This window comes from Bubalus kerabau, chromosome 9, assembly GCF_029407905.1.
Source record: "Bubalus kerabau isolate K-KA32 ecotype Philippines breed swamp buffalo chromosome 9, PCC_UOA_SB_1v2, whole genome shotgun sequence".
Taxonomy (NCBI): domain Eukaryota; kingdom Metazoa; phylum Chordata; class Mammalia; order Artiodactyla; family Bovidae; genus Bubalus; species Bubalus kerabau.
Window position 1 is genome coordinate 39637618 of NC_073632.1, and position 27209 is coordinate 39664826.

The following is a 27209-nucleotide window of genomic DNA, read 5'->3' on the forward strand; positions in this document are numbered from 1 at the left end:
GCTTGGCAAGTGAGATATAAAAACTAGTATTTAAGAAAATGAGTGAGATATTCTGCTTCCCAGTTAGAAGTCCTGTAGGCCAGTAAGTCCTTGTAAAGTGTTTTGCAGCTCTTCCTAGGTTAGGCTTCATTAATTATCTGCTGCTCAGAGCAAAGAAGAAATTTTTCATTTTTAGCTGCTTTTTATCAGTAGATTAAGAAGAGATTTTTGTATCATGCTCATGAAGAGCATAGATGCTATTTCCTCAAAAGGCTTTGGGCAACTTTATGAATAACAACCTAAGTGTCCACTAAGAGTTATTAGTGGACCTCACTTTTAATGTCAACAGTGTTAGAAGCTGACATCAAGGAAAAACAGTCACATATTTCATTTGCATATCAATCAGATTTGTGTTAGTCTCAGCAGTCTGGCTGGGGCAAGAGTGGATCTGACCTAGCATACTGGTCCATGTGTTTCTGTGCTCCTTCAAACAAGCTTAAGCAGAGCAATAAACGTTTAATGAGAAAGGCTGCTGCGTTCCTTTGTTTCTGTCTCTCAGGTACTTTCCTACTAATAGCAAAACAGCTTGTCTTTCACTTTAGATTTTATTCTACCATAGAGGTTTTCAAAGTATATAGATGGCTTCTATATTCCTTTTAATCTGTCCTCTGTGTTAAATCCTGTTCTTCGTTATCCCTCTTCTTCCCCTTTTCCAGTCCCAAATAACTTCAGTTGTTCATTTTGGTTTAGGAAGTTCTAAACACTAAGCAAGGGAATCCATAATTTCAAAAACTCCTACTTAAAATTAGCTACTGGTTTTTTACTGAACAAATTTCTGCTTTTAGCATTTGTGTCTTTGCGTACCCAGTGTCTGCATATTCTCATTACTTTTGATGTGGTGTACTTGGTTTTAACTCTCGTCATCATTTCTGTGGGGGTGAGCCAATTTGGAGGAAATAGGACTACTTCATTGTATCTGGACTCAGATAGGGTAATAGAACATGCAAAGAGAAGCAGTTATGTATTTCTTCTAAATATTTTTCATGTAAATTGGGGTACTTTTTCACTCATAACAGTGTCTTAAGTTTATGTGTTTGTTTCTATATATGAGTATTCTTATTAGAGACATATTTATTTACTGATAAAAATATAATACCCACAGATACAGTTTGCCTGGATAAAATCATTTGTCTAAGACCTTGTAAGAGTATTTTAAAATTCTATGCTTAGCTAACTGTAGTAAGCAAAAGACCATAAAGAACACTTCCATTGAAAATAATTATTCTTTTAGTATATATGCTTTGTCCTTATCCATGTGCAAACATTGTATTAATTTTATCTATATTTTCTGTATTTTAATTTTATGGTAAAAATTAACTTAGCTTAACTTCCTCTCTTATATACTTTTGTGTGTTTATATAGAATATATTTTTAATTTTAGTTCTTAAAGATTCATCTTCTCACCACAGTTTTTGCTAACTGTTCCCTAAATGTTGAACAGTTGGGTTGTTTTCAGTATTCCTATAGTTTGAATAATGTAGCTATAATCACCAATAAATACATTTATTCTTTAAAGTGAGATTGCCAGATGAGAAACAATTAGTATTAGACTGTTTTACCATCATCTCCTGTTTCTTCCTACCAGTTACCTCATCACTGATAGTTACCTTTCATTTGACCAATAACAGGAATAAGATCAAGGAAAAATTATTTACCATAAGTCTGAGCTTCATCTATTTGTCTCCATATCAAAATGAAAAATTAGGCATTCATTTAATAGAAAATATCAACATGGCCACATTATGAATTCGTTGGTTTTTGATTGTTGATAAAGTTCTATGCTACACACTTTTATGTAGATCAAGGTATTACTAAGATAGTCTAGGAAAATTCATCTTCCTAAATTATCTCATAGAGGGACTGCTAAATCACCATAATTTAACATTCTCATTTCATCGCTGAGGTTCAGGCGTGTTCTGAGAGCATCTTATAAATCACCTTCAGAAGTATATAGGCCTACATTGATATAAGCTCAAGATTTTTAAATTTATGCTGCAAAAACAGAAGGGGAACCACTGCTTTGGGTTACATACCTCAGGAAAATTATAGTTAGAAACACTGAGCAATAATGGAGAATGTCAATGAATCTCTAAACCTACCAAAAGAAGAATAGACACATGAAATACATTTTCAAAACTTAAAATGCCCTAGCTCAGTTAAAATATGTTGTAGTATTTTTTTTAAAACCAAGTAACAGGATTTCCAGAGTCTATGTAAGAAATACAGATAACCACAAAAAGTACAAACCAATGGGATAAGAATAAGATGAATACCAAACACTAAATTGTATTAAAAATAAAAGAGAGAGCATTGCTGTATTATTACAAGTTTGAGGGAAACTAAAGTCTTTATTGAAGATAGTAAATAGCAGCCTCTAGAATACCATTCCCCAAATTATATTCTACAGATCACCTTAGATATGGCAGAATAAATCTGTATACAGATACAGATACAGATACAAATCTGTATCTGTATACCTTCTAAAAATAAATTAGGAAAAACTACATCCTATATTTTTTCTTAGAAATTCAAAGTCACAGAAAAAGAAACTAATTTTATTTATCTTTGTGTTTCCCATACTTACTTAACTACAAACTCTTTTTTTTTTTTTTAATGTAACATCTGCTAACACTGAGTTACAAACATTGTTTCCCAGAACAAATTTTTGGAAATGTTGATTAAGAGTAACAAAGCAAAAGTGACATTGAAAATCGGCAAATGCGAAACAAGGCATTTCAAGAGACAATGATACATGTAGAAAATAACATGTATGACTATATCAAATATTATTGTTTGTTTTACCACAGAAATCGATGGTTGTGTTGAACAGAAAATTAATTTAATGGGATACAGTCGTGTCACAGACATGTAGAAAAAGGCTGAAGAACAAATTGAACCTAACACTCTCAAGGTGCCAGAGAGGATCTTTATAGTTGAACAATCATTCTGGGACATCCTAGAAATAATAATATCACTGATTTTCTCTACCCTTGTCAAGATGCAAAGCCCTATCAGAAAGGTCAGTTGTTTGTTTTAGTTAATGTGGCCCCGTGAGGGTCTTGGGAAATGAAAGGGAGGATATGATAGGAGTCTTCCATGTGGCTTGAATTCTGTATCCCATGAAGACCAAATATAGATAATTTCTAAACCGGAAATTCAGGCTCTGTTGGAAGCGTATGAAGAAAAAATGTTTGGGAGTTTAAAAAAAAAAGGACATAATTTCACTATGGTGGATAAGAGGATCAGAGGAAATATACAAGCTCTATGGAAACTGATAATTTAATAAAATACTTAGGAAAGCTTTTCCTGATTTGAAAAACTATAAATTGAGAGAGAACATTTAGTACTGACCAGGTATTTCATTCTCAGAGGAAACATTCAGTTAATACGGTTTAAGTATGTGAAGTAGAAAAACAAAAAGTCAACTCATCAAAGCTAAAAAGATTGAATGAGCTTCCAGTGAATAAAAGAAACAAGGGTATCTGCTCCAAGACTGGGGAAACATGCATAATGGATTTTTACATTAGATCAGTTTACTCAGATAGCCTTCATTTTGAAGGCAGCAAAAGAATGTTTTCCCAAATTAACCAAAAGAAATCCACTGCTCCAGACATACCAGTAGGAAAAATTGCTAAAGAACTTCCTGAAAAAGAAGTAGCTAATATCACTACTTTTAAGAATATCAAGGGGGTAAACCTAAGGGAAGGGGGAAGGATCGTGGAGTGGGGAGGAGGGAAATAAGATTGAGACTGTGAATATAGTGGTAGAAAAATTTATTTTCTTTTCCTCATAATAGGATTCAGGCATTTGGGGTGGCTTCGGGGGCTAGACATCAATTTTGTAGAGTTTATTTAGTGATGTTCCTTACATATACTTTAACTATTAATTTACTATTGAAACTTTTATAAAATAAAGACGTATGATAAACTAAATAAATAATATTTTCATTTAAAAATGTTTAACTTAGCAAAATAATATTAGATGACAGTAATTTTGCTTAAATGTGTCATTGTTCCCATGGTTAATGAGTTAAATTGTTTCATGTTGAATATTTTACTAAGATTGGAAGTTTATTTTATACTTTAAAAAGGATCTAGGAGTACGTGGAATTGATTCTAAAATAATGTACACTTTAGTCAAATGAAAATACTACTTTTTTTGTACTGCATTGAGTTATAGAAATCATCCCTACTGCTTAACTCAGGTTTGCTATATGTCTCACTCTGTACAAAGCTCTATCCTGTATTTATGATTGTTTTTGAAACACAGAAGTTTTATTAGCTATGAGAACTTTATCTCAGTAATTCATGAAAGCAGTTCCACAGTGTGCCAATAATTTCAGCTCCAAAACTTACTCATGGCTAATATATAAATGCCCGAAGCTGGTATAGATTTGCATCTGATTGATAAAGATAATAGACCAAACAAGAGGGCTTGGCACCTAAAGGAGAGGGAAACTCAGAAAATTTGTTTCTTTATGAAATAGGGCTGCAAATTCACATCAGTTAGAAGAGACTAGAATGATACAATAACAGCCTCAAAAATCCTAGTGGTTTACAAGAATATGCTCTACCCACTTTCTGTCCAGTGTGTGCCACATGGTCTGCCCACGACTCTGCTTCTCGTCAACCTCCCCCTAGAGCCCAGACACAGATGGACCAGCTGCCATCTGAGTCATTTGCATTTGCCAAGACAGGAGTCAGGGTGTTGGAGGGTGGGGAGGTAGCAAAAGAAAACCTAGAAAACCACACACTGTCTTTTAATGCAGCTGTTGGGAAAACACCTGTTACTTCAGCTCTCTTCTCATTGGCCAAAGCAAGTCACTTGGTCACTGTAACTTAAAGGGTTGGGGGAGGGAATGCAGTGTTACCACCACATCAGTTCAGTTCAGTTCAGTCATTCAGTCGATCAGTTGTGTCCAAATCTGCAACCCCATGAATCGCAGCACGCCAGGCCTCCCTGTCCATCACCATCTCCCGGAGTTCACCCAAACTCAGGTGCATTGAGTCTGTGATGCCATCCAGCCATCTTATCCTCTGTCGTTCCCTTCTCCTCCTGCCTCCAGTCCCTCCCAGCATCAGGGTCTTTCCAATAAGTCAGCTCTTCGCATGAGGTGGCCAAAGTATTGGAGTTTCAGCCTCAGCATCAGTCCTTCCAGTGAACACCCAGGACTGGTCTCCTTTAGGATGGACTGGTTGGATCTCCTTGCAGTTCAAGGGACTCTCAAGAGTCTTCTCCACCACCACAGTTCATTGATTCTTCGGCACTCAGCTTTCTTCACAGTCCAACTCTCATATCCATACATGACCACTGGAAAAACCATAGCCTTGACTAGATGGGCCTTTGTTGGCAAAGTAATATCTGCTTTAATATGCTATCTATGTTGGTCATAACTTTCCTTCCAAGGAGTAAGCATCTTTTAATTTCATGGCTGCAGTCACCATCTGCAGTGATTTGGGAGCCCCCAAAAATAGTCTGACACTGTTTCCACTGTTTCCCCATCTATTTCCCATGAAGTGACGGGTCCGGATGCCATGATCTTCGTTTTCTGAATGTTGAGCTTTAAGCCAACTTTTTCACTCTCCTCTTTCACTTTCATCAAGAGGCTTTTTAGTTCCTCTTCACTTTCTGCCATAAGGGTGGTGTCGTCTGCATATCTGAAGTTATTGATCTTTCTCCCAGCAATCTTGATTCCAGCTTGTGCTTCTTCCAGCCCAGCGTTTCTCATGATGTACTCTGCATAGAAGTTAAATAAGCAGGGTGACAATATACAGCCTTGACGTACTCCTTTTCCTATTTGGAAGCAGTCTGTTGTTCCATGTCCAGTTCTAACTGTTGCTTCCTGACCTGAATATAGGTTTCTCAAGAGGCAGGTCAGGTGGTCTGGTATGCCCATCTCTTTCAGAATTTTCCACAGTTTATTGTGATCCACACAGTCAAGGGCTTTGGCATAGTCAATAAAGCAGAAATAGATGTTTTTCTGGAACTCCCTTGCTTTTTCGATGATCCAGCAAATGTTGGCAATTTGATCTATGGTTCCTCTGCCTGCCTGGGAGTAAATAGTGTTAATGACAGCCCCAGTGGCCGCTGACTTGGGTTAAACTGTGTAGCCTTCCCAACTGCCAGGAGAAGAAGAAGATAGGAATTTGTGAGGAAGAGACCTTTTTGAAGGGTTCCCAAACTGGAATTAGCTTGCACCACAAGGAAAAGACTTCTATCCTGTGGCCCTAGGGTAATAAGTAGAGATAGGGATAGGAATAGGAATCATCGTGGGATAGGAATACATATCTTCACTAACTTTTCAAGTAAAAGGCTACCCTTCTAGCACGTCTGCAAAAATTCTTTTTCTCTAAGAAACATCATTCTAGACCTCTCTAACTTTCCAAATTTCAAACAGCAAAGCTGAGAAACAGACGTAAAGTACTTTATAGAACAGAAGCACCTGTCACCAGCCCTGAGTTGTCTGGTGGGCAAGCTGATCATTGCTCTTTGGCATCATCCTGCTGTGTTGAGCCCTCCTTGTGGACCTGGTGTTTTTCGTCCAGCCACTATTCTCTTCAGTTAAAGTGCTTCATAAGGCCAGGTACTTCTTGTTTTGTAAAACCTAATGTAAAAGATGAGGTAATATGTTTGCGTTTAGATTTATGTTGAATCATTTCATAATTTACAATACCTGTTAAAACCAGTGCTTCATATCATTTTTATTGCCTGAATTATATTGACATGGATTTCTAATACTAAATTTGTATGTGTATATATGTGTGTGATTTAAACAAATGCTATATTTTTCCAGGAATATTTCTGTGTATGTTTTTTCTTTTGAAATTACTATGATGTCCTTTAGAAAGGTATCATGAGGTAGCTATAGCAAGGAATTTTAAATTTAATGGGACTGGTAGAAAATTCCTGAGAATTGGGATAATTTACCATCTGTTGAGTTCATGTGTTGAGTGAATCAGCATATGCTATTGAATACCTACTTTGAGGCACTGCACTTGGTGCTGCAGAAACAGTGAACAAGGGAAGTAGTCTCCGTTGACAAATATTAATCCAGATGTTATAAGAGCCCTATAAAGTAAGAGTGGATATTGTTTTTATCCTCATTTTATATAGGAAGAAACAGAGCACTGAGAGTTAAGTAACTTACCCAAGGGCATACAAAATAGCAGAGCTGGCTTTCAGAGTCGGACAGTCTAGCTTTAGGATACCAAGTAGCAGCCAGACATTAGGGATCTCAAACATAGGAGCTAGAAGTAGGCTGTAATCTTGAACTTACGAGTCATGCATGGGTGCTCAGTCATGTCTCACTCTGCGACCCTAGGACTGTAACCCTCCAGGCTCCTCTGACCATGGATGGAATTTTCCAGGTAAGAATACTGGAGTGGGTTGCCATTTCCTACTCCAGGGGATCTTCCTGACCCGGGGAACAAACCCACTTCTCCTGCATCTCCTGCATCAGCAAGTGGGTTCTTTACCACTGCACCACCTGGGAAGCCCAGACTTATGAGTCATCAACAGCTAAATGATAATTGAATGGATAGAAGGGAATGGGGCTGCTAAGAATATATATAGATTGAAAAGAGATAGCCTAAACATGTAGGCATTAGTGAGAGAAAGGAGCTAGAAAAGGAGACTAAGAAGTTGGAAGTTGTAATCCCAGAAGTAAGAGGAAAACCAATAAAATGTGATTATCACAGAAGCAAAGGGAAAGTAATATTTGAAAAATGAGGAAATATTCAGTTGTGTCAAAGGTGTCAAAGGTTGCTGCTAGGGCAGGATGTCCAAGGACTGAAAAGTATCTTTGGACATAGCTATATAGAGGTCATAGATAACTCTACTGAAAGTACTTTTGGTAGAGTAATAACATATAATCCAAATTGATTTTGATTGAAGAGGAGATCTTTAAGAAGGTAGGGGAGGGGAGGATTCAGAGGACAACTTTATAGAGTGTTTCCACGTTCATTGCAGTATGAGAGAATAGAGGAGAAGATAGGCGTATGTGTGAGTGCCTCGGCAGATTTGGTGGCAAACATATGAGATATTTATTATCCAATGGTCCCTGTTAACTGTATGAAGAATTATCAGGGTGTTGCTGAGGTTCACGAGGAGAGAATAGACATTTCAGATGACTTTGTATACTTTGAAATTGTCATCCTAAAGAGGGCTGACTAGAGAAACATGGTAGAGCTTCTGGACAGCATCTTGGTGGGAGACCATGACTTCATTGCGGCATCAGTCGTCAGGTGTATGATACTTGTTTCTCCAGCAGTGCTCAGCAGTTCAGATACAAGCAAGGAGAAGGTAGCTGGTTTGCTTTTGTTGAGTTTTGCTAGACGGATGAGACAGAGACACCAAAAAAGACGTGGACTTTATATGGTATTGTCCAAAAAAGAGTATTAAAATTATAGACCATGAAGTCCAAGAACAAGTCTAAGACAGTATGAAAAAAATCAGGTGAGTGATAGAAAATCGACTGGTTAAATTGCCTGTTTAGTTGAAGTCGGATAGCAGTAGTAGCAGTAATTTAGCAAATAACTAGACATTCTGGAAGTTAAGGCTGTACAGTAGAATGTATAAATAAGAGATGTAAAAAATAGGGCAGTTTTGAGTGATGTCATAATCCAGGATGACATCACAAATCGGATGAGTGACTAAGGAGATTTTGCCAGAAACTATCTGCATGGCTTCCTGTGCAATGTATTTTAATTGAAAAACATAACTGGTCTTAAAAAGAAAAAAACCTTCCAAGCATCAGTGAACCTATTTTTAAATTTCCTAAGATATAAACACTTTACATAATATTTATAAATCCATATGGAAATGTGTACTGAACAAAGGTCACTACTTAAAAAGGAGAAGAATATTCATGCAGTATGAAATTTAAGTATATGATTGTTGGATAAACATTCATGACTGTAGAGCCTTAAGTTAGTACAGATGATTGGAGTTGGCAGTAGAAATGTAAACAAATGCATATTAACTAGTTAGTTAGATTTAATGCAACTATGTACCTGTGCTAAGCTATTTCTTTTCAGCTATAACTAGATGAAATTTTGTCTATGATAACTGTAGTAAATTTAATTGTAATTTCGTTAATTGTGAATTCGTTTTGAATTTCCTTTAGTCCATTCATGCTGCTATAATGGTATGGTAGATTATCATAAACTAGGTGGCTTATAAACAAGAAACATTTATTTCTCATAGTTATGGTGGCTGGGAAATCCAAGATCTAGGTGCCAGAAGATTTTGGTGTCTCCTGATGGCCAGCTTCTTATTTCATAGATGGCCAGCGTCTCTATGCGTCCTCACATGGCAGAAGGGTTGAGAGAGCTCTTTAGGGTATCTTTTATAAAGGCACTAATCTCATCCAAGGGGGCTCTATTCTCAAGACATAAACCACCTCCAAAAGCCTCCACCTATCTCCAAATTATCATTGCATTAGGGATTAGGATTGCACATTTGAATTTTGGGAGGAGAGGAAACATTCAGTGTATAGCAAGTGAGTCTAAAGTAAGTCTTTTGAAGATTTCATTTAAAGAGCTTTCTTGTGTTACCACTTTATGATGCAGATGTATAGTTTTATGTATTTCTTTAAAGTTTTTTCTTTAAAACATTTTAGAAGATAGTTCATTGACAAATTTTAGGGTTAAGTATCCTAGTAACTGCAGCCATTTCTGCTACGTCATGAAGTGTTTCTCCTAGAGAGATCCGCTCATGATTCCCAATCCAGGGATCAAACCCACATCTCTTATGTGTCCTGCTTTGGCAGGTGGGTTCTTTACCACTAGTGCCACTTGAGAAGCCCTTCTCTGGATATACCACCATTAATTTTGCATTTGGAAGTTCATCTTATAATTTAGCTGAAAATTCTTTTCCATTGTTAATAAAGAGAACCTAAGCCTTGAGGGTAATGTTTGTTTTTAACTTAATAATTGATCTTTATTTTAATTTGAGTTATCCAGTTCTTCTGGAGCAGTACAAATAATGACTAATTCCAGGGTCCTGCAAAATGAGGAAATCCAAGATATTTAATGATAGGGCAGAGAACCCAAGAATTTTCTCACAGCTCTTTGTTATAAACACTTTTGTTTTTCATTCATGCCATTAGGTATACAGTTAGGGTTAGAACAGATAAGCAAAAGAGATTGTCACCTTTTCTTCTAAGTTCTGTTTGGTTAATGCATTTATTTGTTTAATATTATTTTAACATATTTAAGTTCTTGATATAATAATAACCATAATTACTCTAATGTACAAATTGCTGCTAACTTCTGTGTTTCAATTCTTACAGCTCACTTGGTATTAAAATTATTAAATATTGTTTTTTTTAAACCACTGTGTCTCATGAACTTCCTCTGGTCAGGTAGAAAGTACACATATTATTCAATTTAGATTTAACTATTAATTCAAATAACAACCATAGTATGTGTGTTGAGTTTCTGCTATCTAGTCTTTATAACTATATAATGCTACATAGTGCTTTATAACGAGACTTTTTGTTACCATCTGAGCTACCAGGGAAGCCCAGAATAATATTAACCTGGAGTTTAACTCTGAAGAATTAGATATAGTGAACTTTAAAGCTCTTTCATCTTGTTGGGCTTGCAGTTATTAACATGTTTAGTCGCTTATGATTCACATCTTTATTCAGCAAATACTACGTGCCAGCTCTGATAATTTTGAGCATCTATTATGTGCCAAAGTGTGTTCTTATATCTGGAGGATTCAGTGATGCACAAATAGACGAAATCCCTGCTCTCGTGAAATGTGCATTCTAGTGAGATAAAATATTAAATAAGTTCACAGTATAATGTCAGATAACAGTAAGTGCTGTGAGGAAAATACAATTCAATCATGGGATAAAGAGTGACAGAGATGGATGGGACAAGAAGGACTGCTTTAGCATGAAATGGAGCTCAGATTGGAATGACACCATTGAAGATTGGGAGAAAATAACATTCTAAACAGAAGAACCTAAGAATTCAGAGTTTATAGTAGATTTTTCTCTTTTCTTTGGAACAGAGAAGAGGAGGAGGACAGTGGTAGTGATAATAATGGTGGTAGTAAGACCATTATCTTAGGGTTATTGTATGCCAGGTATACAGTATCGATACTGGAGAGATTTCATAAACTCCATATTGTAGCTGCACTGAAGGTCTGACTGGCTGATTCCTGAATCATATAGTAAGTGAGAGAACTGGAATTAGACCCTGATTTGTCTGCACAATGACCTATCCACATATAATTCCCAAATCCAGAGTTACCACAATCTTCCTTTCTTATTTACTTACTTATCAGTTCAACATGTAATGAGCCAGCTGCAATCTTCTGAAACCCATGAAATCTTCCGCTTTTCTGAGCAACAAGGAATAATTGATGTATGAAAACTAAGCTATGATATGGTAACACTTAAGAGTTTATAACAGATTTTTATTATTCCAATCATATTTGAAATTAAGTATTCATCATATTCATGTCTTTTTCCAAAACAAACTTGTCCTTGAATTTTTCCAAATAGTTCTTTGAGTTTCTAGCATTCTCATTTCCTTCTCTGTGGTTTTATTCTTCATTTTCTCACCCTCTTCCTCAGAATAAAATATATTTTAAGAATCATAGTAATTGAGAGCACTGAATGATGTACATGTATACAATTTAGAAAAAAGAATAATTACTTTCAAGTTTTGAATCATATTTTTTGATAAAGAAATATGAGGGGAAAAGGTAGTACATTGTCATTTCAAATGAAATTAAAATAGTTTGGCTTTATTAGCACATAAATTGTGAAGGTTTACCAATACAATTGGAATGCTTTTATATAATTAGAGAATTCCAAAAAGAACTTAGAAATAGCTCATAAATCTACCATATGTTGACAGCACTTGAATAAATTTCTCCTGACTGAATAAAAATTTGAAATAATATTGCCTATTTGCTTTTTATATTAGACAAAGAGAAGAAGAAAAGCTCATATTTATTGTCATATATCATAAAAGTAACTTCAAAAAATGATTAAAATATCTACTTCTCACAGTCATTAAAGATATGCAGTGAACCATTTTCTAGTAGGTTTTCCTTCCATTAAGTTAACTGTTGTCACAAGATAAGACTCAAAACCAGGCCCCTTGAGTTAAACTAAGATTAGATCCAGGGACCTGACATTTCTCCAATTTTTCCTAGGAGTTCATTCCATTATGGAATTTCAAGATGCTACTTCAAATAATGGGGTTTAGCTAGTACTCAGATAAATGGGTAGTTGCCGCTTTCAAAGATTGCCAGTCTCATGTCACCACTGCCTGGCATGCACTTCCCTCTAGTTTTGCTTACCTGTTCAATGCCTTCTCCCCACCCACATATCCAGACAGATGCAGAATAATCACTGACTCTCCTTATGAACACTCACAATAAAGTAGCAACACTTCCAACTTCTTTCTCCCCCTCTTTCTTCCCTATCAAATTAGCAAAGACTGAAAACGTGTTAATACCCAATTTGGTGAGAATAGGATAAAAATTTGCTCAACATTGCTGAAGGAAATGTAACTAGATTTAGTTGCTCCAAAAAGCAATTAAGTACTATGTATAGAAGAAGATCCTTACTATAAAGGTATTTATTTAATTCCAGTTATTCAACATTGGGGAATCTATCCAAAGGAAGTAATCCAAAATGTAATCTTATTATGCCAAAGCAGTTAATGAATATGTTTTATATAAACAGTAAAATAGGAAGAGACATCTGCAATATCCAACAGTAAAAGAATGGTGGAGCAGTTCATGGAATGCTCACATAATGTCATGTTGCGCAACCATTAAAATTTATGCTTGTTAATTTATTTGATGACATAGACAAATATTGATAAATAAAACAAGACACAAAATTTAATAAGTATATGATTGTTTTTGATTCTCTTCACCCATTTCTGGCAGCTACTATTCTGTTCTCTATATCTGTGAACTTAGTGTTTTTGTTTGTTTCTTTGTTTTCAGCTACAAAAAGATAGAATAACTACATAGGGAATTATTCTTAAATGTAAACAAAAAGATAGAATAACTACATAGGGAATTGTTCTTAAATGTAAACAATATTTGCTTATAATTGTTATATGATCTTTCCCATGTCTTTTTGTTTTTCTTATCAGATTTTTCAGAGTGAACTAGTAGCAATCTTACGATCAGAAAAATATTAAAGGAAAATTGCAATAAACTTGAAAAAAATCCTTACGAAACTTTTTCCCCTAGACTTCCTCAGGATTCAGTTGTTCTAGCCTTTTTTTAAATTTGAATATTTTTAACTTTTCTTATAAGAATCCAGCCTGTGAAGTCTTGAAAGTCACCTTTCTCCCTTTCTGACATCTGTTTCATAAAGAAAATGACTTTACTCAGTGATAATTGAATTTCCTTCTTTATAGTCAATTTATAGATTTCCATTTCAGATGGTGGGTTTATTTACAGCAACATCTATTAGATGTTAGTATCATCCTCAGCTCACATGGAAATGGAGGTGACACAAAGTTTAAGTAAACAGATTGGTCATCAATCCTTAATCTTTATATTTTCAAGAGCAGTTTAAAAAGACAAAAGCTGATTATAGTAACAAGACTTTTTTGTTACACACGCCTGTCTAAAGTGATACAAAATAGTATGTACAGTATTTCATACTCTTAAAAAAATACATTCATAGAAAATCTCTTTGTATTTTCCATCCTCAACCATTTAAAAGTCAAAAGAGTGGAATTACTTGTGATTATTATTATAGATTCAGTAATAAAGTTTGTGTTCATTACTAACATAGAAGAAAATCTGGAACTACTGAGGCATTTGGCTCAATCTGTGACTTTGTCTTTCTCTACAGGATCTAATTGAAAGAAGGTATTAGGGAAGACATAGCAGAGAGCCTTTTTCCTGTTGTTACAGCAGTAAATATCCTTAAGAAACTTCAAAAACATGCATGCTTGCTTGAAGAAGAGAGTAAGAGAAAAGCTGTTCAGTAATAAGCCAGGGAAAAAGGAAAACCTTGTCTGTGAGATAAAGAAAGTGACTATAAAAAGGGGAGCGTATAGACTACCAGACACTCGTGAGACTTCTCAAATCAAAAACTAGAACTCACTTTATGACGGAAACCCAAGGTAATTAGAAACTATTTCAAATTTGTAATATTTTCCTTTATTTTTTAAAATCCAAAGCAAATGTGACTATATGAATTGATAGAACTTACTTATGGGTACATATCATACTGGCAGTTTCTATATTTTTAAATACTTTACTTTTAAAAAATGTTTGGAAGAATTTATAGATGTAATGAAAAGCCAAGTGTCTTCTTTCACTTCACTCTCTCCTCACCCTAAAACTCTGCCTCTCCTTCCATTTATGAGGATTAGCTACTCCCTGTGACCCTGTAATAGGAGTAGACTTCTGTGTAATGATCTGAGGCTCTCATTAGTTAAAATTGTATTTCTCAGGAAAGTTGCCACATTTGGGGCCTACAGGTAAACCATCTGTAAACAGGGGGCTACTTGAAATATTCTTTGTTTTGGAGGCGTCTACCAAGTGAGCTTAAGTAGCTCAGATGGAGTGGAAGCAACGTTGGTCTTAGACTCTGGAATCCTGGCTTCTCAGACCCTGTTTAGTGGTTGCCTCACTGCATTACCTTGAACAAGCCATTTTATCACTTTCAGATTTTTTTTTCATAAATTTGCTGTTATGGAATGGGAAATAAATGTCTTTTAAGTATCCTCTAAATGCAGTGTTCTGGAACTATGAAACATGGATTTTTCAAGTTCATAGAGTGTTGTAAATTGGAGGAGTGGGTGTGTGGGAGAAGTTTCCTCCTCATAACTCACAACTTCTTAACTTGTTTTTGGGTATAAATTCAGTAACTCCTTCTGGTGAAATACAGATTTGTGCTTCTTAGGTTGTCCAGATATGTAAATACCTGGGGGTGTAATAGAAATAGGAAAGTTGGGCCTCTTTATGCTCTGGAAGAACCTTGTGTCCTATGGAAGATGAATTGGCTTGTTGTTAGTGGAAGGGAGATGCTAAAAATTAGAGAAGCTCTGCAAGGAAAACAATAAACTGCTCTAGACACAGAAACAATGAGGAATATGCACTGGTTCTTTACTTATGAACACCCACAGTCTTAACTCCTTTCTTATGCAAAATTTGAATGCAGATTGCTTTTCATTATAAACAGATCTCCCATTTTAATGACAAACTCAAAGGCAATTCTGGCAGCTGTAGCAAGAATGAGAAACAAGGGTTTATACCCAGCAAAACTGACTTTTCAGGTGTGAAGGGCACTGACAAACTATTATCTTCATGCAGGAACTTGGGGAGTATTGCTTCCAAGAGCCCTTCCTGATGGATATACCAAGCAACAAGCTTCAGAGAGCCAAAGAGCGTGTATCATGAGTCCATTTTTATGAAATGTCAAAAGTAGGCAAATCTATAGAGACAGAAAGTAGATTAGGGGTTGCATAGGACTGAAGTGGTTGGAGGAAATGAGGAGTGACTGCTAATGAACATCGTGTTTCTTTAGGATGGGTGATAAAAAATGTTCTAAAATTTGTTGTGGGAATCAATTTAGTATGACTATACTAAAGCCACTGAAATGTGTACTTTAATGGGTAAATTATATGGTGAAAATGTTAAAAAGAAAAACACCATAGCTATGAAATTTAATTGAAAATATTGGTAAGAACTTACGAGATACTTTATCTTAAAATATATAAATAAGTGTGTGTATCCCCTGAAAAGGCCTGGGAACAGTGAAGTATGCCCAGACTGGGTGTTGAATTCTGATTCCTTACTAACCAGGGCTTCTGAGAAATGGCTGAAATCTAAAAAATGTACAGTATCATTCTGAAACATCAAACCAGGTGACAAAGACACAGACAAAGACTATGAGAGTAATGTCAAAAGGACACAGGGGCCAACTTAAAAGAGACTCCCTCCTTCAAAAGATGGACATTTTGAGTTTCAGTATAAATAAGAAATGTAACAGATTAATACCCACCAAATATGTTTAAGTTTGTAAGTTCTTAATGATATTAAAAATCAAAAACAATTGGTCACCTTCAAAGAATGAAAGGAAAGCAATTTATTACCATGAACATTGGTAAAAAGAACCAAGCCTTTGACTTGCCTTTCCTATGTGAACTGTATCACAGGAAACCAGGTGGTAGATAAGCCAAGTGTCTTAATAAAATTATTTCTGTTAATAAATTAAAATGAAATGATAAAGGTGAAGGCACACCCATTTTTACAACTCCTCATGAGTTAATGGATCCAGGCCATGATCATCAAAGCTGCTGACTTCTCAAAAGGAAAGCAAACCACATACAAACCTCCTGATAAAAGAACGTATCACCTAGAACCTTGTCAAAGGAACCAAGTCCCTGGATCCAGCTTGTAATTTGTCAGAAACACTGTGAGAAGAATGTATTGAACTGCACTATAGATGTGCAGTGTGAGGCTCCTGGGTTTGCAATGACTTAAATTTGTCCAGATAAATTAAAAGAAATGAAAGGGGAAAGGAGGCAACCTATGGTTTAAAAGAGGCCTTTAAGTAGGTTTTTTTTTTTTTTTTAAAGTGGGCAAGGCTGACTATAGGGTCTAAGGATGTGCTCTTGGTTGATAAATGTTAAGAATAAATGCCAGGATGTGGTTACTTTTGGAGAGAGGGAAGGAGTAATGGTTGGGACAAGGCTCACAGGTAGATGGCCTTTAGTGGGGCTGACAGAGCCCTGTTTCTTGACCTAGATGGTAATTACTAGGATGTGTGTCTTTAGTTATGCATTCTGTAGGTATGTGTGTTGTGGGTGGGAAGATATGTATACACCTTTGTGTATCTTTAGAATTTAAATATGCTTAAAACATATCAATAATAAAAGAGATTACCCAGAAAAACAGTCAAAGCTTGATGGAATCAATTTTGGATCTTGGGATCTATTTTGGATCTCTTTCTTAATTGAAAGAATATTCTTTATTTGAAAGAATATTTAATGTATTTGCATTAGCTTGATGTGTATACATTAAAGATCATATTTCACATATAAAACAAGCATAATCCAAGTGTAAAGTACATGTAAATGTTCTGTATGGGCTTCCCTGGTGGCTCAGTGTTCAAGAACCCTCCTGCCAATGCAGTGCTGCTGCTGCTAAGTCACCTTAGTTGTGTCCAACTCCGTGCAACCCCATAGATGGCAGCCCACCAGGCTCCCCCATCCCTGGGATTCTCCAGGCAAGAGTACTGGAGTGGGGTGCCATTGCCCTCTCCGTGCCAATGCAGTAGGCGGGTTCAATCCCTGGGTTGGGAAGACCCCCTGGAGAAAGAAATGGCAACAGACTCCAGTATTCTTGCCTGGAGAATCCCATGGACAGAGGAGCCTGGTGGGCTACAGTCTGTGGGGTTGCAAAGAGTAGGACATGACTTGGTTCCTAAATAACAACAACAAATATTCATTCTATAATACTTGTCTTAAAGTGCTGATTGAACAGATACTTTGACTTACAGCATTCATCTTTTTACTTTATGAAACAGATTGTCCAAAGAACTTGAAACAGTTTTTCATTTACCACTTTTAGGTTTGGTAGTAAATTTTCTAGTCATAAACTTATTATATACTTAATAGGATGCACTATGATATAAGGGCTTCCCTGATAACTCAGTTGGTAAAGAATCCACCTGCAATGCAGGAGACCCCAGTTTGATCCCTAGGTTGGGAAGATTCGTTGGAGAAGGGATAGGCTACCCACTCGAGTATTCTTGGGCTTCCCTTGTGGCTCATCTGGTAAAGAATCCACCTACAATGCTGGAGACCTGGGTTTGATCTCTGGATTTGGAAGATCCCCTGGAAAAGGGAAAGGCTACCCACTCCAGTATTCTGGCCTGGAGAATTCCATGGACTATATAGTCCATGGGGTCGCAAATAGACACGACTGATGACTTTCACTATGATATAACATATATAGAGAACACTGAACAATTTTTTAATTAATTCATTTCTCATTTTACAAGAAATGTTACTTTTTGTTCAGAATTGTTAATAACATTTAGTTTCAGCAGTGTGGAGTAGTGGTCAAGACCATAAACTCTGGGACCAGATTGTGGCATTCCAATCTCTGTTTCTCTGCTTCTTGCTGGCATTGTGTGAACATAATCAGGGATGATAACCTTTTCCACCTCAGAAGCCTTGTGGAAGGATAGAGCAACTTAGTAAATGCAGACATTCAGAAGAGTCCCTGGAATAGAGTGAATTCTACATAGGCATCAGCTGTTTATTACTTGGCCAAAATCATTTATGCAGATCAGTCTTTGGGAAATCATATGGCTGAAAGCCTGCTTAAACTTTCTCATTTCTAGCATCCCTGAACTTGAGAGTTCTTACTAAATGTGTTTTCTCAGAGGTTCTCATCCTACTTAAATGACTTCTTACAGGACAGAAATATAAACAAAGCACATTGTTCAGATTTTATAATTTATGTCTGCATATTTGCTTACAATTAGCATGTTAGAGGTAGTTGGGGTGAAATTTCTTTATGTTCTTTTTATCATGAAATGTTATCGATTCACAGTGTAAGTATATATTATTGCCAGAGCTATAAAAGAGCTAGGAAAGGAGGAAGAAGGCAAAAAAGAAAAAAAAGGGGGAGGAAATAAAACCACTCATGAGGAAAAGGAGTAGCCTTAAAACACCTGATTTGCCATCTACTGAGATGCATGGGATCCATGATCATAATTAGCTGTGTGATTATTTTATTTAACTGTATTTGAATTTTTTAGTGAAAAATGTTCATCGTGATTGTTTTAAATGTAATAAATTATTCAACTAGCACAAACCCAGTATGTTTGATCCCTCCACCCCAATTCTACATTCTAACCAATCATTGATAAGTAAAGCCTAGCCTTTGGAAAGGCCTTAGGAAACCTAAAAATATTTATATATTTAATTTTTGCAGGTTTTCTAAGGAATCTAGACATCAAGAAATATTTACATATGTTCCACTAGTTTCCATTTCTTTCTTGTTGATTTCCTTATTAAGAACCTTAATGAAAAAAAGCCCAAAATATATCTTAAGAAAGCTGAATGTAAATCTTCTTCCTGTTGTTCATATACTGTGCCTCATTTTACAAACATTTTTCAATTATGTGATTTCAAATCTATGGTATTGGCCTAGCTATCACAGTTGAAAAATAGTTGTTTTATTGTTTTCTAATGTGTTTGACCTTGTATGACCAGTCTTACCCTAAAATGGGGATTTTCTTTTTAACCTATGAACTACCAAAAACAGATACAAGAGCTATTTTACATATAAATGGCTCTTTAAAACAATACTATTGTGTGCTGATTTGCCTCAGAGTCTGTATGAAGAGAGAGAAAACTAATAAATGCTGTGTTGTTAACCAATAATTAGATTCTCAATGTGGTGTAAAGTACTCACAGGAGGTTCATTCTTGGCCTCATAAATTTGACCATATCTTTCCATTCTAATGCTATTAAGTGACTTAGAGACATGACTTAACAGTAAAATAAGCTCCTAAACCACAGTGGCAAGCACATAAGACTGAAATTATGCCGCGATGACTGCTATTCGTTTAGGAATTGGCTGTCCCATTTGCTCTTAAATATCAGGCAAGCAGCAAATGGAGAGTTGGCTGTTAAACTGCAGATTCAGCATCACATGGCCTAATACCTCTTCTGTTTGCTAAACTTGAAGATTATTAAAGATTTTTTTGCTTAGTTCACTACAGAAACAGTGTACATCATACCAATGGCAATAAATATTTTTATTATTCGTTCCAATCAATTTATTTCCCATTCTTATTGAATTACCTGAGTTCACCTAGTTCAGTGCTTCTTAAACTGTGCTATGTATCAGGTTTCCCAGGAAACCTTATTAAAATGCAGATTTGTGGGCCCCACTATCAGAGTTTCTGATTCTGTAGATCTCAGTGCAGGGCTGCTAATTTGCCTTTCCCAGGTGATGCTAATGCTGCTGGTTTGAGAACCTCTGACCCCTTGCAATTAACAGGATTCCTCTTTTTAAAAAAAAAATCAACTAAGAAAATAGACATCCAAATTTGGCCTTCAGCATTGGTAAGGAAACCATGTCCTAATTTGGTAGATAAAGAATTGGTAAAGATAAAGAATTATAATAAAGCTTTTTTCCTGAAATCTGACAAACGTCGTATCAAAGGAACCATAAGGTATTTGGGTTTTCATTTGTATTAGGGACAACTCTAGTTGAATAAAGCAAACAGAAGAACCCTGTCATAATCCCCATGGAATATGTGACACTTATTTCTATCATTACTCTAATTTATAATGAAGATTTTTTAAGAGCCTTTTGAAATCTTATTTCCTCAAAGTCCAAGATCTGTGTTGGACCTGGCCAGAATTTTTGTTTTTCTTCGTCTATCTCTAAAAAAGAAATAGTTTCTGTTTTTAACCCTTTAAAAGAGTCACCTAGAGTCAGACATCCTGGAATGTGAAGTCAAGTGGGCCTTAGAAAGCATCACTACGAACAAAGCTAGTGGAGGTGATGGAATTCCAATTGAGCTATTTCAAATCTTGAATGATGATGCTGTGAAAGTGCTGCACTCAATATGCCAGCAAATTTGGAAAACTCAGCAGTGACCACAAGACTGGAAAAGGTCAGTTTTCATTCCAATCCCAAAGAAAGGCAATGGCAAAGAATATTCAAACTACCACACAATTGCACTCATCTCACATGCTAGTAAAGTAATGCTCAAAATTCTCCAAGACCCTTCAGCAATATGTGAACCATGAACTTCCAGATGTTCAAACTAGTTTTAGAAAAGGCAGAGGAACCAGAGATCAAATTGCCAACATCTGCTGGATCATCAAAAAAGCAAGAGAGTTCCAGAAAAACATCTATTTCTGCTTTATTGACTATGCCAAAGCCTTTGACTGTGTGGATCACAATAAACTGTGGAAAATTCTGAAAGAGATGGGAATACCAGACCACCTGACCTGCCTCTTGAGAAACCTATATGCAGGTCAGTCAGGAAGCAACAGTTAGAACTGGACATGGAACAACAGACTGGTTCCAAATAGGAAAAGGAGTACATCAAGGCTGTATATTGTCACCCTGCTTATTTAACTTCTATGCAGAGTACATCATGAGAAACGCTGGGCTGGAAGAAGCACAAGCTGGAATCAAGATTGCCAGGAGAAATATCAATCACCTCAGATATGCAGAATACACCACCCTTATGGCAGAAAGTGAAGAGGAACTACAAAGCCTCTTGATGAAGAGGAAAGTGAAAAAGTTGGCTTAAAGCTCAACATTCAGAAAATGAAGATCATGGCATCTGGTCCCATCACTTCATGGCAAATAGATGGGGAAACAGTGGTAACAGTGTCAGACTTTATTTTTGGGGGCTCCAAAATCACTGCAGATGGTGACTGCAGCCATGAAATTAAAAGACCTTGCTCCTTGGAAGGAAAGTTATGACCCACCTAGATAGCATATTGAAAAGCAGAGACATTACTTTGCCAGCAAAGGTACGTCTAGTCAAGGCTATGGTTTTTCCTGTGGACATGTATGGATGTGAGACTTGGACTGTGAAGAAAGCTGAGCGCCGAAGAATTGATGCTTTTGAACTGTGGTGTTGGAGAAGACTCTTGAGAGTCCCTTGGACTGCAAGGAGATCCAACCAGTCCATTCTAAAGGAGATCAGTGCTGGATGTTCTTTGGAAGGAATGATGCTAAAGCTGAAACTCCAGTACTTTGGCCACCTCATGCGAAGAGTTGACTCATTGGAAAAGACTCTGATGCTGGGAGGGATTGGGGGCAGGAGGAAAAGGAGACTACAGAAGATGAGATGGCTGGATGGCATCACTGACTCGATGGACGTGAGTCTGAGTGAACTCCAGGAGTTGGTGATGGACAGGGAGGCCTGGTGTGCTGCGATTCATGGGGTCGCAAAGAGTTGGACACAACTGAGCAACTGAACTGAACTGAAAAGAGACATTTGTTTTTTTCCTAGGATTCTCATACTTTTGTCTTCAACAGTACTGCCTTATAAGTGACTCAAGAATGTCCCACTCTTACTGTTTTGTTACAGATGAAATTTTTGACATAGATGTCAAGTATTTTTGTTTTTTTGGTTTTTCTTTTGAACTTCTTATTTTGTGTTGTGGTGTAGCCAGTTAACAATGTTGTGATAACTTCAGGTGAACAGTGAAGGAACTCAGCCACACATACACATGTATCCATTCTCATGTTGGGTTTCTCTCATAGCTCAGTTGGTGAAGAATCTGCCTACAATGCAGGGGACCTGGGTTTGATCCCTGGGTCAGGAAGATCCCCTGGAGCAGGAAATGGCAAGCCACTCCAGTATTCTTACCTGGAGAATCCCATGGACAGAGGAGCTTGGTAGCCTACGGTCCGTGAGGTTGCAGGAGTCGGACACGACTTAGCAACTGAACTACTACTGTTCTCATGTCAAGTTTCAACCCACTGTGTTGTTGTTTGTTGTTGTTTAGTCACTAAGTCATGTCTGACTCTTTTGTGAGTTGCTTTTGTTTAATGTTAAATGAGCTTGACTCTATTTCCTTTGCATCTTGATTCTGTGGGTCTGCTGCGTGGCCCTTCAACTGGACTGCTTTATTCCTCTTTTATCTTTTGACTGCCGTGTTTTCTCCACTGTGCTTTCTCAGAACTTTGAGTCTCACTTGTTTTCCACCTTCTTTGAGATATAACTGACATATAACATTGTGTAAATTTAAGATGTACAAAGTGTTGATTTGATCATTTATATATTGCAAAATGATTACTACAGTAGGGTTAGTTAACACCTACATTCCATCACATAATTATCATTTCTTTTTTATGGTGAGAATATTTAAGATATACTCTCTTAGCCTGTTTCAAGTATATATTAATAATATTCTGTTGTTAACCATAATCACCATACCATATGCTAGACCTCCAGAACTTACTCATCTTATATGCCCTTTGATCAACATTTTCCCACTTTCCCATCATCCCACCTGCCCCCTTCTTCTGTTGCTCTGAGTTCAGCTTTGTAACATTCCACATATAAATGATATATAGTCTTTCCCTGTCCATGAGTCTCTGCTACTGCTACTGCTAAGTCACTTCAGTCGTGTCCAACTCTGTGCGACCCCGTAGACCCCACAGCCCACCAGGCTCCCCCGTCCCTGGGATTCTCCAGGCAAGAACACTGGAGTGGGTTGCCATTTCCTTCTCTAATGCATGAAAGTGAAAAGTGAAAGTGAAGTCCCTCAGTCGTGTCCCGACTCTTAGCGACACCATGGACTGCAGCTTACCAGGCTCCTCCGCCCATGGGATTTTCCAGGCAGGAGTACTGGAGTGGGGTGCCATTGTCTTCTCCGCCATGAGTCTCTTCAAAAGACTATTTCAGTGTTTTCTATTGGAGCTAGTTCTTTTTACAGATCTAATAGGTCAATTCTTAACTCCTGTAGGTGATTCACATCTAAATGATAACCTTCAAGTTGTTGACTAGTCACACACACACACAAATGTATGTGTTCAGTTTGGTCTAAAGCTGAATTTGAGATCTTCAAAAACACCTAAATGGTAGCTTTCTCTACAGTTTTGTAGTTTTTCCATATATCTGATACCTTTGCCAATTTTGCATGGTCAGACTAATGGCAAGGATTTGTCTGATTACTTTATGAAGTAATACAACAGTATTGTACTTGTCTTCTTTTTCTTTTTTATTTGGAAAGGAAAGTTTATTTTGGATGCCAGCAACTGGGGAGGAGGGCAGACTCCTACCCAAAAGCCAACTGCCTTGCCTCAACCCACCACCAACAAAACAAAAAATCATGGGCAAGCGCTCTTATAGATGGAGGGGGAAGGGGCTATATGTAGAAACAGTACAGTCAGTTCTAACAGTGATCTTGAAAAGTTGGTCATGCAGATGCTGGTTTGACCAATGTCATCTTGATTGTTTTAAGTATAGTTAATCTTCAGTTCCAGTGTCAGTTTGTTTCCTTATCTTTGAGGCCAGTTCTCGTAATGGTGGCATCTTCTGTCATGGCCACAGTCTGGACATCGTGTAGTTTAACCTCCTCCACCTGTTGGGGGTTTCAGTATCTTTACAAGACAACTCACAGGATATGGCTTGGAATATTATTAGCCTTTGTGAAGATACTAAAAGTCCTTGACTATGCTTAATGACTACACTATTCTTATTTGGCCTCCTTTGACCGTTTTCCTTTCTTTCTGCATTTTCATAATTCTCTGGTAAAGCTTATTCTTCGGCTAACGTTTTTCCTCTAAAGACAGGTGGAGGACATGCTGAGGCAGGACCATAGCCTTCTGCTCTGCTTGACATTCTTGAAGCACAGCCTCTACCATTAATACCTTTAAAAATATGTCTTCATTTTCTTTTTGAAGAAGAAATAGAAGTTATTACTTTAGCCTTCCCTGTATATCAGAAAATACTCCTCTGAATATTTTTCGACAGTCACTCTTCAAAAACGAGTGTTTGAGTCACTGACCACAGCAAAGTTTAGTTTTGTATTCCAAGTACCTTGTGAAACTTGACATGTAGTTCATAGGCGTTTAATAAATATTTGTTGAATAAATGACTTGACATCTCTAAAAGGTCAAAATTATAGTACAGGTTCCTTTTTGAATGCTCATAATTTAGAAAGTTTAAGCTATGTTGAAGTGTATATCTGTGTGTGTGTCTATGTGTGTTAATCATTTTTAAAAACATTCACATAGTACAAGAGTGACCACAGTTCACAAGATGAATTATGTTTTGTAGTGTTATTATTTATGCTCATAGTTTAAAGAGGAAATGCCTCCCGAATTATTTCAGTTGATATTTTCAAAAGTCTTCTAATGAGAAAAGTATTGAGTTATGTGACATTTTGTATTCTGATCTGATTATTGTTAATACAAGACGTTTCATTGAATTATTTATGGTACTATAAGAATATAACACTGATCTATTAAAAACACAGTAGTGTTGTCCTGAAGTAGGATATATGAATATATTTTAAAATCTCTTCATTTAAATGAAAAATGTTTAATGCTTGATGCTTTCAATCAAGTTAGTATAATCCAGGGATTGGCAAACTATAGACGTGCTCATTCATTTACACTTTGTCTATGGCTGCTTTGACCCTACAGCTAGAGTTAATGAGTAAGTGAAGGAGCAAATGCCCTCTGACCAGAAATTCCACGTTCAAATATTTAACCTGAGGAAATAATCATGCATACAGATACGTATGTACGGGGATGTTTATTCACTACTGTTGGCAACATCTAGACAGTGGAAACCTAAGTGTCAGATGATATGGGACTTGTATCTAAGTTCTGACATATCCATACACCTGTATACAGAAATCTATCCACTGATATAAAACAAAAGTCAACAACCTACAGCACAAATTCAGTCTGAGACTTGATTTGTACTACCAGAGTTAAGAATGGTTTTACATTTTAAAAGATTATTTTTAAAAATCACGACATGAGATATGTGCCTGCCTGAAATGCTATCTGACCCTCTACAGAAAATGTTTGCTGACCTCTGATGTTGAATGATGTATTTAATGTTGATTTAGTTGCTGGGGATGAATTTAAAACATTACAAAATAGTGTATATGGAAAGATGCCATTTCTCAAAAGAAATGCAATCAATTCCATTTAGAAGAGAGATAGTTAAGATGTTAAGAATAATTGTGTTTGCGTGGATAGGAATGTGGTTATTCAGTCACCAAGTCATGTCCAACTCTTTGCAGATAGGATTAATGGAGCTCTATTTTTTGTTGTCTAATTTTATGATTTTTCAATAGTGAGAATAGTTTTATTGCATAATAAGAAAATTAAAATTTTTAGTTTTGGCATGGGAAAAAGAATAGGAAAAAAATTCTCTTGAGTTCTAGAATGCAACTGTATATGTCTCTATTTTGTAGACAAGGAAACTGAGGTTAAAAGAGATTAATCACCTTGCTTTGAGGGACACACGCATAAGACAAAAATAGCACTGCTTCCAAATTTTGTACCTTTTTATAACTTAAAATGTTCATCAATCAACTGACATGAAATTATGAACTCTGTGCCCATGGGTACTGTGGAGGTATCCATGCATAATAAATAAAGGCGGGTCATGCAGAAATCAAAAAATGCCCAATTAATGGGAATAGATGCACAACCAGATAGGTTTACATTTGCTTAGATAAAATGAAAAAGGAGTGGCTTCCATTTTGCACTTTTTTTTAAACAAAAAGCAAAACAAAATCTATGGAGATATGGGTGTTTAGTTTACTTTGTAAACTTGCAAACTATTACTCCTAAATAATATACTAATTAATTGCTTTTTCATACCAGTAGAGTTAGTAGTTCAAATGTAGTCATCTGACAAAGAGGGCATGTTTCCTGAAATTCACACCCCACACCATAAGAAGAGATGTTTGACTTATCCTTAAGCCCTACTACAGACAGCTGTTTACAAAAATTAGTCTGCAGCTCAGGGGAAAGCAGACAGTTACTGTTGCAGGCTGTTGTAGTGAGAAGTCTTCATTGTAATTAATGGATATCTAATAACAAAAGAAACAGTAGTGTTATAGAAAGCAGACATAAAAGCTCAGCAGTTTTTTGGACCGTTTAGTATGTGGACAAAAAGTCTAATATCCTTCCATTTTCCTGAAGGAACCAGTGTCTTATAGCAAAGAACAATGATAATGGTAACTATTATGCCCTTTAAAAAGCACTTATGCATTTAATCATATTTAATCATCTTGTGATTTGCAAGAATGATCCCTTACTCACATACTTAGAAACTAAGGCAGAGAGGGGGTTAAGTGAGTTCTCGAAATCAGGGGTCCCCAACCTCTGGGATCTAATGCCTGATGATTTGAAATGGAGCTGATGTAATAATAATAGAAATAAACTGCATGATAAACGTAAGGTGGCTTGAATTATTCTGAAACCATCCTCCTCCTCTCCTCTTCCCCAGTCTGTGGAAAAATTTTCTTCCATGAAACCAGTCCCTGGTGCCAAAAAGGTTAGGGACTGCTGCTCAAGATCATACAACTCAGTCAGCTGATGACCAAGTATTAGATCTTCTAGCCCCAACTCATGTGATGCTGATGCTGAGTCATCAAGACAGGATTTGTGTAATTGCACTAAATCAAAAGAGCAGATAA

At 36.5% G+C, this 27209-nt stretch overlaps 1 protein-coding gene across 3 annotated transcripts in view; it reads left to right on the forward strand.

Moving 5' to 3' along the window:
- Positions 1-27209, forward strand: part of MAN1A1 (mannosidase alpha class 1A member 1) — a 174329-nt gene that overhangs the window by 65048 nt on the left and 82072 nt on the right. The window lies entirely within an intron of this gene.